The 15,958-nt window shown below is 43.4% G+C and overlaps 1 protein-coding gene across 10 annotated transcripts in view; it reads right to left on the bottom strand.

Moving 5' to 3' along the window:
* Sema6d (semaphorin 6D) overlaps positions 1 to 15,958 on the bottom strand; it is a 513,469-nt gene that overhangs the window by 313,684 nt on the left and 183,827 nt on the right. The gene's annotated exons all lie outside the window — the stretch shown is intronic.

Below are 15,958 nucleotides of genomic sequence, written 5' to 3'. Positions count from 1 at the left end.
CCATTGCTTGTTGTTGACAGTCAAAAGTGAACAGAGACTAAAACAGATGTTCTACAGTGGACTGGATTCAAACTTTTATTAATAGTAAAAACAGAAGATAAATATCTCCAAAATATACAACAGAAAGAAAATCAATAAAACAGACTTTAAGTGCGATTAAGGCAAAGTCAACTCAGGGAGGCCTTAAAGTCTACAGTGAATAGAATTCCAGGTGGCAATTCCCAGCAAAATGTTAAATAAGGAGGGAATTATGAGCCAGATTTGGGAAGGAGGAAAGCATCCACTGCCTCTTGTTACTCCTCCCTTTTTTATTCTAGTAATTTTCTGGATATCTTTTCCCCATTCGTTACTTCCCTGGAGCCCACCCATTTCTTATGCCTGTAGGAGGAACATGGCATTCCCATCCTCTGCTCACAAGAGCTAGATTCTAGACCAGACTCTTTACTCCACCCACTGTCCTGGTTGCCCATGCCCCTCCCCCCCCCTTTTTTTTGCCAAGATTCTACTAAAATTGTTCATAAACTTCTGGAGGACCACAAGAGATTCTGGAAGAAGCTTTAGTTCTCCCTTACAGTACACACACCAACACATAACCGTGTAGCCGGCACAAGGGCTGCTGGGAACCCTGGGTGTTGCCCCGTGGATCCCTAGATAGTCCCTGGTATTGAGGTTGAAATTCTTGGCATAGTTTGTACGATTTTTTCTGTGCCTGTCTTTCATGTCACAAAGGAGGCAGGAGAGCACACACTTGGTGACTCGAGAAGCCTTTATGTGGCTGCTTTTAGCCCTACGTTAGCACTTCCGCTACAGAACACTTCTTGGACCCTTCTTTAGCACTTCCGCTACAGAACACTTCTTGGATCCTTCGTTAGCAGTTCCGCTACAGAACACTTCTTGGATCCTGTTTTAACACATTGTCCTTTCCTTGGTTGGAGGTTGCAATTTCTTTTCTACCATTTTGCTGAAGGATGTAGGTTCTGACCAAATTCTGTGGAGAATGAATATCATTTCTGAAGCAAGGCCATAGAGGGTAGAGAAGAGACAAATTGGCCAGGGACTTCCTGAATCTTATTCTTTCCTGGTGGGCATGACTATAACCTAGAGAAAGTCCCAACTTCTCTGGTTATCTCCAATATATGCATCTTACACTACTGTCTTACACTACTCTGTTTCTTTAATAATTAAAATTCATCATGCTGAATCCTTGAGATCACCCTGTGAAATCCCTAGGATACAAACCTAGAATATACATATGTAAAGACCCACAAACTGAGAAGTGACCCAAAATATATGTGACCAGAAGGAGCTACTTTCTAAAGAGAGACACTACCTCCTTCAAGAACCCCCTTACAGACTAGCCTGCTCTCCAGGGGCTCAGGAAACAGTTCTGCACTTTAGTGACCACACCAGCAAATACTGCCCCCAATTTGCAAGATTGCAGAAACACACTGTCAATGACCACACGGTGGCCATTATCTACCCAATATCATTTAGCATAGTAAGCAAAATAAGCATGTCTTGAACCAATACATGGACTGAAATAGTTCTCTTACATTATTTGGGCACAGAAAGGAGCAAAGGAATTAATAAATTGGATACTTTGGATTATTTTTAGCTGGGATTATCTGGTTTATCACCATGCTTTCAAAGCAAGAGCATCTCTGCCTGTGCAATGAGCAATCAACTCATTCTATTTTGCTTCACGTCTAATCCTATTTTGTAAGGGATAATTTAAAAGATGCCAAAATTCCCGGTATACGAAAGGTCAGCCGCATCTCAAAATAGTTCTAGCTGGTTTCATAGTTGTGAAGGCTGGGGTGTTTCACAGAGTTTTTCTAATTCTTATTAACATTTTTAAAATAAGTGCCACGGGATAGCTAAGCCCATAACTTGTCCTCTAAATATGCATTTAGAGGCTTCTAATACATACTATAAATATGTATTTAGGGATTTTCTTATGCCAAATAAAGTGTGTTATAATAACTCCTTTGAAAAGAGCATCCCTGTCACATCGCATGTGTTCGGTCTGCTAAAACATTCATGCTATTTTCCCGGTAGTCCAGGGAGTGCGATAAGAGACGGTAATAAGACACCGCCAGCAGTGGGTAGAGAAGCTTCGATTCCACACGGGATGCAAGCCCTCCTCCTTTATACACACAAGGTGTGTGGGAGGCAGTGTGGGAAACTTTGCTTATTCTCATAAATAATGCAGTACAGTTGCTCACATGTCAGCCCATAAATGGCAAACATAATCGCCCAAACTGGGTCAGCCAGGTTCAAAGCAATCTGTGAACGGAAACCTTCCCACAATCCCAAGCAGAACACGGGCCCTCATTTTAGATGTGGTTGCTACACTGGCTCCTGCAGTCCCTTCCTGGTCACATCATTGCGTCTCAGAGCACGTGAACAGCATTGATTTTGTTAAGGTAAAATGTTGCTAGGTCGCCCATGCTCACCCAGGACTCATTCTTCCTGCCTCAGTTTTTCAAGTGCTAGGTTTCCAAGTGTGCCCACCGTGCCCAGCAACACCAATATCTTTTATTATAGACTCCACCAGGAGTAAGTCAGGCTTATCCTTTTATATGTATTTTTCAACTCAAGTGATATATACTAGGAATAGTGGCAAAACTTAACCTATGCTTAATTTTAAACATGACCTGGCTACAGGTGTTAATTATTTTCCCATATCTTGGTAAATTAGCATCTTCTTGGATCTGAAGAAGCAGGCTGAGTTAGAGAACTGCATGTACCTCCTAGGTTCTGCCCAGAATACGTTTTACTCCATCAAGTTCGTTTTAAAAGTGCACAGAGAGTATCAAAGAGTGTAGCTACAGTAGTGCATGTTGGAAATTCTCTTTGACAAGGACATAGTGGCTGCGAATGGGTGACAACAGAGTAAGCCCCTTTGTCATTTGTTAGAATCAGATTCTGGATGGAACAATGCACCCTGACCCCCAGGGAAGGATGAAGCACCCTTTAGCATGATGCATTGGCAGGAGATGCTTTGGAATAAAGCAACCAGTTCCACTGGTCCTTAAGGAAGATGATGCTCAGTTTGGGATGCTTCCACAGCCCGGACAGAGCCCTTCTCAGCAAGGATGCTCATGGGAATGGCCAACGGTGATGCAGGTTGTTTACATGAGTCCTACCTGCTTCTCTTTGTGTGCTCTCCTCTCTCTACTAGGCCCACTCTCCAGGGTCTTCAGTTCATTTCATTCCCCAACAGTCCAGCCTAAGTCCAGGAAGACCTCTTCATGAAATCATTCATTTTTTCCAGGTACCAGGCAAACTGTCTTTCTGCCAGGCTGGGAAACAAGTCACCGGACAGACACTCCTCTGAGAGCTACCTGCTCAAAGACGTACCCATTTCCAATCTCAGGAGTGAAAGATCAGTTTCTGAGTCCAGCAGTGAGGCTATGCTGAATAGACTCGAGCCCACAGCATGTTCACGGTCTGTGGCCTGGCCTAGATCAGCTGAACCCGATCATATAGAGGTTAAGTGTGCCACACTGGAATGAGCCAAGTTCAAGGTTGGTAATATGGTGAGTAGGGGCCTTGGTCTGGGCTATGAAAAGAGAGTACAGAGCAATAGAAAGGGGACAGAGTGCGGGCACAGCATCCTGGTGACTGAGCGGGAGGATTTCTCGATTTCTTTGCGAGGGCTTGCCTGATAATTCTGCCCTCACTTAGACAAGACAACATTGGGTACTTTATTGTGGAAGAGGAAGTATTCTGCAGAGCTTGAAAAAGATGGGTGTGAGGTCACACCCGCTTAGCTGAGTCTCCAGGTCACTAACACATCAACTGATCATGCAGGGCTTTCTCCAAGACCGAGGATCACTTCAGCAGCCAATAAAGAAGAGGTGCTACCCACAAGTATTTCACAGCCATTTACAGGCACTGAAAGCTTCAGTTCAGGATAATGGAAAAGTATAATTGGAGATGTAAGCCTTGTTTACTAGTAGGAGAGAGGGCGTAAAGAATCAATTATGGTTGATGGCCCTGGGGAAGCTTTCAAAGCAACACTGGCGAAACTTCGGAGGTCTTTAGTGATACCTGTAGTGACGGTGCCAACATGGTAAAGGGTAAAGGAAGAGCATGCCAAACGGTGGGGCCTAAATGGGGAGTTATGTATGGTCTAGGGTGGCTGTAGCATGTGGTTTATCCCACTGAAGAACAAGGCTGGGCATGCAGCAGGAAAGAGTGTGCTTTGTGCTGAGATTCTTGAATTGTTTCTGTTCACAGGTAGGGATGCCTGGAGCGTTTTAAGAAGGGAGTGTGTTCTGTAGTGGCCTGGGCTAGTGCACTCCTATCTCTCAGCTGACCAAAGCTCACAGCTTTCTGACCACAGGCTGTATCTGCTATGCACACCCGCAGGCTGCTGCTTACAGTGTGATGGTGAAGGAGGGAGGGGGCATTGTGCACTAGCTGGGTCCCTGGTGCTGCCTTTCCGAAGGAAGCAAGTGGGATTTCAAGCAGAGGAGGGCGGACTTGTTAGAAAGATGACATGGAGGAGAAAGGCAAATTGCTGTGAGCTTACAGGTAATTGCCATGTGTGACCTAATGCCAGCTCCCCGTGGGCCCAGGACCAGGGCATGTGTTCCGTCATCACCATTTGCATCACCTTTTAGCTTAGAAGTTGGAAAGCAATTGCAGAATGCAAGAATGTGGACATTATGACAAATGTTTTTTTGGTTGAATTTGGGACTCGTGAAGTGATCCTATTGGAAGTGACTGTGGAAAGACTGGCACCCCAAAGACTAGTGGTCCTTTCCCATGGGGTCAAAGATGAGTCATTTCCTTCCTGAAGTGACCAGTGCCTCCCCATTCTACATGTTGAGAAAGGCGCTGCATCCAGCTTGGTGGGGTGAAGCAGAGCAGCAGGCCTGGCTATCCAGAGCAGAGGGACAGCAGGAGGACAGAAAGAAATCTGCATGCCAGGTCCCCTTCTTTCTACAGACAGTTGTGTCTTCTCCTATACAGGCTCATGCAATTCATTTTCCCCAACAGGGGGTGTCCTGGTCCATGATTATTTTTGCAACCCATCTCCTCCCCCAGGCCTGCTCTGTGTTGCAGCATGGGGTTGATTTAGCTGTCAGAGGCTAGTCATCTCACCCTGGGAAGACGACCTTTGGAAGTGGTAATATTCGTCATATATAGAGAGCTTAAATGGAGCGCATGAGCATGTGATGAGCGGGAGGAGGGCATGCCTTGACTTCTGAAATGCCATCTGCTTTTTTTTGTTTCCTTTTGTAAGTTGAAAAATTGAACCAGAATGGTAAAAAATTAAAAATCAAAACAGATTGCCTCACACCAAACTGAAGGGAGGTGGAGACATTTAGCAAGAGAAAGGCATCTTAAAAGGTATCAAATAAAATAATCAAACACAGCAACTAAAATTCAGAATAATGGAATTTTACACCAAGTCAGTAAATGTGGAGTGTGGACCCTTGTGCACCCTGGTCACCACATGAGCACACAGGATCTGATGAGGACCATGTAGGCAGGGTTGACAGAAAGCATTTGCTCTGTTGGTAAGGTACAGATATCCAGGTTCTACTGGTGTACTTTACAGTCACCCAACAGGCCCCTCACTGAAGCCATCTCAACACAGCGACAAAGTCACAACAGTGTAAGAATTTCATTGACACTTTAAAATCCAAGATAAGAGTTGGGCTGTAACCTGACCTTTAGTGACTCGGGAATTTTATAGTGATATTCTCTTTGTATTTTTAATATTTTTATAAACAGATAAGACTTGCCTGAAGATCAGAGTGCAGAGCTAAGACACTAGTGGTCAGGCAATGGTGGCTCACACCTTTAATCTCAGTACTTGTGGGGAGAGAAGAACCTCTGTTTGTTCAAGACCACCCTGGGCTACACAATCTGTCTAAAAGAGAAACAGAGCTCACACAAGGGTGACCCCAGCACCTGGAATCTCAGGCCTTTAATCCCAGCTCTAGGGAGGTGGAGACAGGAGTGATATGGCTGGGTGGAGAGAGGAGTATAATGTGGGAGGAGACAGGACCTGAATGCAGTCTGAGGATGCAGTCTGAGGAGACAGTCTGACGACAGGACCGCCCCTTTGGTCTGAGCATTGGTAGAGGTAAGAACTCTAGTGATTGGCTGCTCTGCTTCTCTGACCCTTCAGCTTTTCTCCCGCTAGCTGGCTGTGAGTTTTTATTACTAATACCAATTAGAATCCATGCTATAACTCTCTTTCTAAATCAATCAATTCAAGCAGGTCATCCGGGAGGTATTTCTCCCAGCAGGTGTGAAATGACGAGTACTTCTGATGCCCATATTCCAGGATTGAGGATGCAGCCAAGCTTCCATCCTTGGATGCTTGTCCTGGATTCAAAGACATTACCTAGGCCTACTTGAAGCACACCAACTGACCCCAAACTCCGACATTTTTCTTATTTAGTGCCTTGCTGAAGGTGCATTGCATCCTTGTCCACCTAAGACCTCAGCACAGCTTTTAGCGCTCTGCTAGAAGTCACCATCTCTCCTCCCCCTGCAGCATTAGAATTGTGTGTTCACTGCCACCCTGTGAAAACTCTTGTTATGCTCCTCATGAATGAACGGCTCCTCACCCAGACATCACACACATAGTGAACAGAAACAGGGTAAAAGGTTTCTGGCTTATGTTGTGGTTGCTGTGGAGACAGATAATGACACAGTCATACTTCAGCTGGATGCAGCTCACAACATGGGTGGTGGACAGTGCTGACGGACAGGTGAGCAGAAGAGATGCTCATGTCCATATCCCATAAGCCATATCACATATCTCAAAGACACCCCAGCCGTCTAAGTCATTTCTTTGTCTCCCACCATTATTTGTTACCCTTGCCTCTACTTTGGCTGAACAGTAGTGAGATATTAATAAAGGGCATCCTAAGAAGACAATTTCCCATGGCACATGGTCATAATTGAGCAATTTCCAAAAAACTCTCAGCCATGAAAATATTGCCCCTTATTATCAGAAAGCTCAAGAGCTTGCAAAGTTGCTAATGTCTCCTCCGGTCATGTCTCAGTGAAAGCTCTTTCTAAATGCATTATATAAATTTATGTGGATAATTTTTAGTTTAGGCTGGCTAGTCATAACTATATAAAAAGTAACACCCAAACTCCATACTTATATATAATCATCTGATAATCTGTCTGCTGAGGATCAGACACCTGAGAGGATCTCAGCAGGTGGCTCTGGCTCCCCAGGTGGTGACAGCACCTGTTACAGCAGGCGCAGGCTGGGGGTACTCGGCTATTGCATTCTGGATCTGCAGTCTTGGGGCCTCTATCTGTTCCCTCCACATTTGCTGCTTGGGCCTTTCCCTGCAGCCTGGGGCTTCAGCACAGTCAGATTAACATGGTGGCCAAAGATGTCACAAAATGACTCCCAACAAGCAAGTAGATGTTCTACCGTAATTACAACCCAGTCTCAAAAGTCATTTCTTTATTCTCGGTGGGCTGGCAGTCACAGCAACACGCCAAGTTCAAAGGGAGGGACCTAGGGCCAAGAGTGTGGAGGAGGAACGTCAGAATGGGATATGGTGTTGCTGTTATCTTTGGAAAATACCATCTGCCATAAGGTGGCATATCCATCACCGCATTCCATGATCAGCAATCGCTTTTGCTTGCTGAATTAGAACTGGTACCTTCCATCTCTGGTGACGAAGGCTAATTTTCTAGCCAGTGCACTCTCTTGTCATCATCTGAGTCCACCCCTGATTGAGGAAGGAGTCGCATGCCTTTTTCCCTTCTGGAAAATGCTATTTGGTACACATACCTACAGCTTAGAGGGACGGGGACAATAAATAATAACTCTGGTCTGTGTGGATTCGTGGGGATTTAAGGGGTTTAGAGCGCAGCAGCAGGATTTCCTCTATTTCATAGCAAAGCCTTTTCTGTGCAGACAATCAAAACCAAAAAACGGTGACTGTCATGGTCCAGCTTGGGAAGAAGGCTACCCGAGGATGCTTGCAGGGAAGTTACTTCTCTTCCTGGCATTTCTAACCTGGCTGATCATGATGATGAGACATGGAAATATCTTCATGGTTAGAAAGGTGGCTAGCAGCCAGACCATGTCTGCATAATACTTAGAATTTTAACCTGGGAGAAGAGCTTCCCAGCTGCAGCTTTTTAAAGGTACAGTGATGGGGGGCAAACACCATCCTCATTGGACATGTGGATGGTGACACTCATAAGCACACTGAATACATATCTGGAAGCTGAGTAAAAGGAAAGACATGGAAACTACATACATAGGCCATACGGCTTGCTGATGACAGAAAGTGGGGATCAGGACACAGAATCTTCAAGCAGAGGAACTAGGCATAAAATCTCTGTCTGCAGACAAAGGAGGCAGTTGGTGTCCACGCTACACATGGGAAGTTATACTCCCGATGTGACATCATAGCCCAGGTTCTGTCATAGGAAGGGACTATATTGTGTAGCTATTTCCTTTGAATTTGAATCATCCCTCAAGAGAAAAAGTGGACTTAGAAAATAAAATTTACAAGGGTCAGGAAGTTCCTGAAACAAACAAGATTTACAAGGTCCTCCATATGCAAGATTACATGGATGGTAATAATCTCCTACCAGTCTAGCTGCTTCAGTCTGGGCATAGCCCTTTGGGATTTGTGTGTGTGTGTGTGTGTGTGTGTGTGTGTGTGTGTGTGTCATGACCTAGGCTGGGGTCAGTTTTTCAGTGACTATGGTGCTCGGTGTCACCCATATTCTTGTTAGTAATTCCTTACCACTCACCTAAAAGTAACTCCAAGCTATTAAGATAGTTCATTAAGCTAGCTTAGGGCCTGCCACCAGTGTCCTCTCTAAGAGGAATAAATGTTCATTCATGTTTCCCAAGAAAAAGCTACACAGCAGACTGGTAAGCAAAGAAGTTTTGGGTTTGAAATATCTCCAAGATAGCTATGCAGGTAACAGCCTTAGAAACAGTTACTTAGAGAAGTTAACATGTATCATTTGAACAATAGATTTCAAGAGTCTGGAGGCAAATACTTTATAAAGTATATACAGACATGGGGTAGTAGTCACTCTGAAACCTCTGCAATATCTAATGTAACTACAAATACTAAGGGAAATTAGGGCGGCATTTAGTTGCTTTTATAACTCAATGAAGTGTCCATGTGTGGGGAGACGCTCATCATTTGTGAGTTAGAAACCTGGATGATCATCTGACTTGTAATAATATCAATAATGCACTTAGGACTGTTGTGTTCCAAGTGACCTCCCCGTGTGGAGCTACACCCCACCCATCCTGCAGCATCCCAACCTAAAGAATCACATGGGATCAGCACTGGAAGGTTACAAGTGCTTTTTCCAGTTTACCTTTTGGACTGAAATGTTTCCTATGAACAGATATTCAAATATACTGTGGTTTGGAACATATTCAGATAAGCCTCATTAAAAAATAATACCTACTGGCTCTGATTCCATAAAACATTTAGGTATATGGAATCTTCTCAGGCCAGTTTTTTTTTCTGAGTCAGCTGGGATATACTATTGCCAAAAATCACGTAGATATTACAGGATTTTGTAGTTGAAAAGACAGCTATGCTTTGAAACTTTTGCCCATAAACAAAAGACAAATAGTGAACGGAGCTATTATTTAAGTTACATTGTGTCTACATTCTTCTATAGCAGTAAACACACTGTTTAGATTGCTTGTTATGATGGGAACATTTCATTTGGTCACTTCTCAATGCATCTTGTTTTAACCCTGACAGCTTATACTACACACTTCTTGTTTATGACTTTACCCACTCTGCTGTGGGATAATGCTTGTACACTGTAAAGACTTGTCACCCATATTAGTTTAATAAAACACTGATTGTCCAGTAGCCAGGCAGCAAGTATAGGCGGGGTGACCAGACTAAGAGAATTCTGGGAAGAGAAAAGGCAGAGATGAAGAGGAATCAAGATGAGAATGCCTTACTGAGAAAAAGTACCAAGCCATGTGGCTAAACATAGACAAGAGTTGTGGGATAATTTAAGTTGTAAGAAGTAGTTAATAATAAGCCTGAGATAACAGGGCAAAAAGTTTATAATTACTATAAGCCTCTGTGTGTTTCTTTGGGACTAAATGGCTGCAGGACCAGAAGGGACAGAAACTTCTGGCTACAAACTTCTGGCCACTTTAGTTTCTTTTCAACATTATTTGTTCCCCTGCCACTTGCTTTTCCAAATGAATCTTTTATTAAATTCCAGTCAAAATATGAAAACTATTATGTATGTGGGGGTTGAAAATAACCTCTTAGGATCTAGACATCTATCTGGAAGGACATATGATCTATATGGGTAACATTATTCATACATAAGAAGTAGTGAGGCTCATAAAATGACAAAAATAATATTACACAAAGCAGGTGCCTGAAAGGACAGTATTTAAAATGAATTTTCCAGGGCTGCCATGAAAAGTTAAGTGACAAGCAGAGTATCAGAGAGGTGGTGGCATTTCAAAGGAAAGAACAAATTAAAAAATTACATTCAAGCCAAGGACAAGCAATTGTAGGTCAGTTGTAGTGCTTGGTCCTAAAGGTCAGGAAGGAATTAGAAACATGCATAGCAGCAGTGGAGCGTGCCAACGGGCTCCTTGAAAAGGGTTGACAATTCTAATTTTATTTTTTTTGTCATCTTTTCATGAGGTAAAACACCTGAATTTGTATATTCTAAATTCTCCTGATGTGCTTAGCATTTAGAAGACCTACCTACATGCCACATTGATTAAACATCATTCAACACTATCTCCTGGGCTTTGTCTTCAGGACCAATGTACCCTTCCTTTCCGTTTGGATGTCAGCTGAAGTAACTCTAAAAAGTGGCCATTCCTCAGGTGTTAGAGGTAATTCTTCTCTTCCAAAGGTTGTGTGGTAGATTTCCTCAGAGCCGTTTCCTCCCAGCCCACTCTCAAGATCCCACTCAATACATACTTGCATCTGACTGCAAACCCAATCCGCAGGTCTGTGTTCTTCACCGACTCTAGCTTGTTGTCCCACCGATTTCTTGCCAATAGTAAATGAAATCCAATCACCGCCCAGAGGATTACAAACTCCCAATCGTCTAATTTGTTACAAACATGCACTTTCCTGTCATTTGGTTTGGCTTTACTGCTGGTGAGGCTAATCTGTAGCCTCTTTTAGTCTTGACTCCTAGGAGACCATACTTAAGTTCTTTTGTTTCTTTGTTCTGCCAAGTGGCTACATTCCTCTTTTGCAGGTCTTCCAGGCATTCCTTTCTCTGTTTCTAAAGCTCTGTCTCCTCTAGTCTTTAATGGACATACAACTCTCCCTCTGTGTTTTCTGCCTTCTTGCTTTCTATATCCTTTGGTCCTTCCAAATTCAATCCCCTGTGTGAGTCACTTGCCTTTCTGCACCTCCCCAGATGGATCATAAAGACTTGTTCCATATATGCCGGAGACTGACATTTCCGGTCACTTGAGGCTGTATCTTGGATGTCTTGTACTTTTTTCCCTCTTGTTTTATTACTGCCTGGAATCCTTTCCCAATGAAACAACTATCTCCTTTGTATTCAAATGGCAATTATGATTGTCTGGCAAGAATTTTAGGAGTATTTAGACAAGAGACTTTTTGGCTTAAATTAATCTAAACTTAAACCTACCCCTGATTTTTATTGTCTGCTTAACTTGGCCTCTATCCTGGTAGCGAATAAATTAGGTATAAAGAATCAGATCCCTAGAATACTACCATAGTGTGGATGTTTCATCAGTGATATGCTGCCTACCAGTCTCCATCTTTACAAAAGGAGTGAAAAAAATCCCATGAAGAAAAGTCAGTAACACAGACACATCATGGCCAAGAGGAGATTGTGCAGATCACATAACTCTAAAATCAAGTAGGTGTGCTCTATCCCAATAAACATTAAACACATATGAAACCTATTTGCTTTCATCCATAGCTATTGTTTGATTACAAATTAAAACATTATCAATGCAGTAATTTTCGGAGTATTTGCTCACAAGACTTTAGTTATATCTTGTGGAGAATAAAAGGTTTTCATGGCACAGAAGTTTAAAATTCACTCAAGTTTGAGTCCCCAGATGAAAGTTTTATTTTGGCATCTAAGTAATTTCATATTTAATTTCTGTTCCTCAGTGAAATGTCACCCTAAACCCCCCCTCCCCCGTTTATCTTCAACAAAGTATTTTCTGGAGTACTTTCTCAAAACCTGTCTTCTGGTGTGACTATTGTTTAATGGAACCAGTTCTGTACATTGGAGATTCAGCAGCGTGCCAAATTAGCAAGAACAGTCCAGAGGACGAAGCTAAGAGTAAGTAAATTGGCTGAATGAACAGGATCATGGACATCTGGTGGGGGCAAGGACAAAAAGTCATGGCGGTAGTCATTGCATACACTTGAAGAGGTGAGGGAATAGCTGTCTGTGCGGTAAGACAGTCTGCCGAACCGCAAATGCAAAGCTTTGTGTGGCAAATCAGTCTGTGGGACGGCTAATGCATAGCTCTATGTGGCAAGAGAAACTGCGGAACCACAAATGTGAAGGACTTGGTACAGGTGTATTTTGGGTAAACGAGAAACAGCAAGGAGATCAGTGTCAATGCTGCAAGGAAGAGGGGACAGCGGGTGGCACAGGGTGTACTGAGCACTTGTTACCAGGATTTGGACATTTACTGTTTGTGAGGCGAAACTATCACAGGAGTTTGGAAGAGTGACATGATCTGGTTTAGATTTTAGAAGATCACTCTGGCTTCTGAGTGAAGAGACTCTAGGGGGTCACAGATGATCTAGGAAGCTGCCATGTTTTTTAAAAGGGGCATGAAGGAAAGGATAGTGGGATTTAGGATACATTCTTTTTCTTATTAAAATTTTTTTCCATATAATATATACTGAATATGGTTTCCCCTCCCTCAACTCCTGCCAGACACTCCCCTCCTCCACCCTCACCCAAATCCACATCCTTTCTTGCTCTCTCCTGACACAGAGTAGACCAGGTCTTCCAATAGATAGGATGTGAAAGAAGAAAGAAGTCGGGAGAATTCCAGATGTTTATGTCTGAGTGTGTGGAAGACCACTTTGAGTGAGTGAAGTCAAGGAACTCATTTGGCACAGTCAAGTTGAATTGCAGGTCTATGCAGGAGTCCTGGAAGAGGACCGCTCATATAGGTACCTGCCCATCCTATTTCTCCTAAATGTAGACAGGGGTGTAAGGACAGCCGGGTCACCAAGGAGGAGCCTTTCTACAATAGGCCAGAGGACTTGAGATTTCTAGAGGGTGTCAATAGTGTTTTAAATTATGGGGGGAGGGGAGGAAGAGGCAGATGGGGTGTTTCTTAGAAGAAAAACTAAGCTCAAAGTTTGAATTCCATCTCACTTCTAGGAAAAAGAAGTTTGTAATGAAAGGAAATTAGCAGAGCCATCTTGTCCAGATTCTCACACAAGCAAATCTAGGTTATAAAGGACTCTTGAAGTAGGGTCTCCTTAAGTCAGAGGAGACGACAGTGTTAGGTGCCAGCCTAGGTGCGAGAGTTAGCCTAGAAGAGAATGGGCCAAGCAGTGATTAAAAGAATACAGTGTCCGTATAATTATCTCGGGTAAAGCTAACTGGGTGGCGGGACACAGCCCCGCCACTCCTATTACTACAGGTGAGGGCTCGCTTCTCCTTTCAGGTTGAGGCAGAGAGTGCTTAGTTATCTTGATAACTTCAGATTGCGGTGGGTGGAGAAAGATTTGGGATGAAAATCTGGGATTGGTGGCATGCTAGCAAGTGTTCAGAGAGAAATTTGCACATGGATCTCAAGTCACCCTGGGGCCAACCACTAGGCAAAGGTGCCGACACACTGGCAGATGGCTAGTAAGTACTGATGTTCATCGACATTGACCGTTGTCATTGCTTGCCAGGCCATAAGCTAGGACTCTTGCTGAGATGACACAAGGTTAAAATAAAAGTTCCTTCCACAGACCGAAGGCACAGGTAACTGGGTGTTTCCTGAAGGAACCACTAGGGACTCTTTTTTCAGGATGAACAATTGAATCTTTGTTAGTGCCAGTGGCGGGGACATAAAACCAAACTATCTGTTGGTAATGTTTGGACCAGGTGATTATTTTTTCCCACAGCCATCTTTTACCTCCTAATATTCAAAATGATTAATTTCCAGTTTAGATAGGCATTTTAAATACATTAGTCACTTACAGACCATTAAAGTTTCCCAAATGGCATCTGTAGTCATCATATAAAGCTAACAATGACATGGCGACCAGCTACCAAACTCCACATCAATGAAGGTTCCATTCCATTCATCTTGCACACGGTGAAGGGAGAAGTCTCCAGCATCTGCTCACTGGGTGTGTCCACAGTGCCAGGTACTCTGAGATGAGGGACTGGTACAAGGGGTGTGACTTCCTTCCTTAGTTTCCAAGTGGCCCATGCTTGTTTTTCTCTTACAGCACAGAGGGCATAACTTATCCTTTCACTCCCATAAAGATGTAAAGAAAATGAAAATTTAACGATGGATCATGAGCACATGTCCTTCTTCATTACCTTTCTGTTATTTTTAATTTTTTTCTCTTTATTTTGTGTGTTGGGGATGGGGATACAAATGGAAGCCAGAAGACAGAGCTAGAATGTGATACTTTTCTCTTACAGGGATAAAACGCCATGACCAAATAATTTATAGCAGGATTTATTTGGGCTTACAGCTCCTGATGGATAAGAATCCTTAATGAAAAGGAAGCATGGCAGCAGGCAGCCTGGTGGGGGCTGAATGCTGAGAGCTCACATCTGGAAACATCAGTACAAAGTAGAGAGAAAGGAGAAGGGGAGGAGAGGAGAAGGAATAAATGGGAAATGTCATGGGCTTTAAATCTTCAAGGCACACTTCCAGTGCCATACACAACTAAATGTGGTGTTTAAAATCTGTGTGCATTGCTAGCTGCTGGGTTCGCCATTCCTGTATATCTCTCTGTCAGTTTCATCCCTCCACAGACTGTCAGCCTCTTTTTTTAAATTGAAAGTGTCCGTACATTCCACAAGGCCACACATCCTAAACCATCCCAAACAGCACCACCATCATGGGAGCTCATGGGAGACATTCTCATTCAAACCACTACAAGTAGTTATGGGAGATTCAGGTCACGGCGATTTGCCTGATCGGGTGCTAGGACTTAAACAGGAGCCCTCAGGAAGAGCAGCAAGTACTCTTAACTGTTAAGCCATCTTTCCGGCTTGCGCTATTTTTAAAAAAATAAAATTGCAATGAGACAACCTAGAAATAGGGTCTTAGTGATGTAAAACATGACTTTTCATTAAAACGCACACAGAAGGCCACTGAACATTACTTTAAAACCTTCTCCCAAGTATCAACGTAAGTCAGATCAACGTGGTCCATTCAAATAATGCCTCTGCTCAGAAGGAGATAAATCCTGCATCTCTCCAATGACCGACTAAAATACATCCCAACAGAATCGGTATTCTGAGCTCAAGCATGCAGATGATTCATCCTTTTCTTAGCTAAAACTCAGGAGGAAATGAACCCGGCCCTGATGGTCAGGGACTACACATGGTCAGCCTGCCGCACACAGCTCAGAGCTTCTCCCAGGGACAGTCAGGAGAACTTGATCCAGGGGAAGCGGGTTGTTAACCTGCCGCTCTGTAAAGCCACTGTCTTCATGGAGATGGTGAAGGGTGAGCAGACACCATCCTCAGCCGCTAACAGTTGAATGACTGAGGAATAAGGATGAAGATCAGTGGTTTAGAGATTGAGTTCCTCCCACAATAATCACCTTGTAGAAACTGGGGGCTGTTGTTGCCAGTATTTTCCTCCTGTTTCAGGAAAAGGGTCTTTCAAGAAAGGCCCAGCTTCCCCACCACCACCTACTAACCAGGAAATCTGATGAATAAGTCAAAAAATAAAAAGGAACTAAAACCTGTGTGATGCTTCTCACATTGTTAAGTTTCAAACTGG

This window comes from Microtus ochrogaster (genome assembly GCF_000317375.1).
Source record: "Microtus ochrogaster isolate Prairie Vole_2 chromosome 14 unlocalized genomic scaffold, MicOch1.0 chr14_random_1, whole genome shotgun sequence".
Lineage (NCBI taxonomy): Eukaryota > Metazoa > Chordata > Mammalia > Rodentia > Cricetidae > Microtus > Microtus ochrogaster.
The sequence above is the reverse complement of the archived record's forward strand: the minus strand, read 5'-3'. Positions and strand labels throughout refer to the sequence as shown.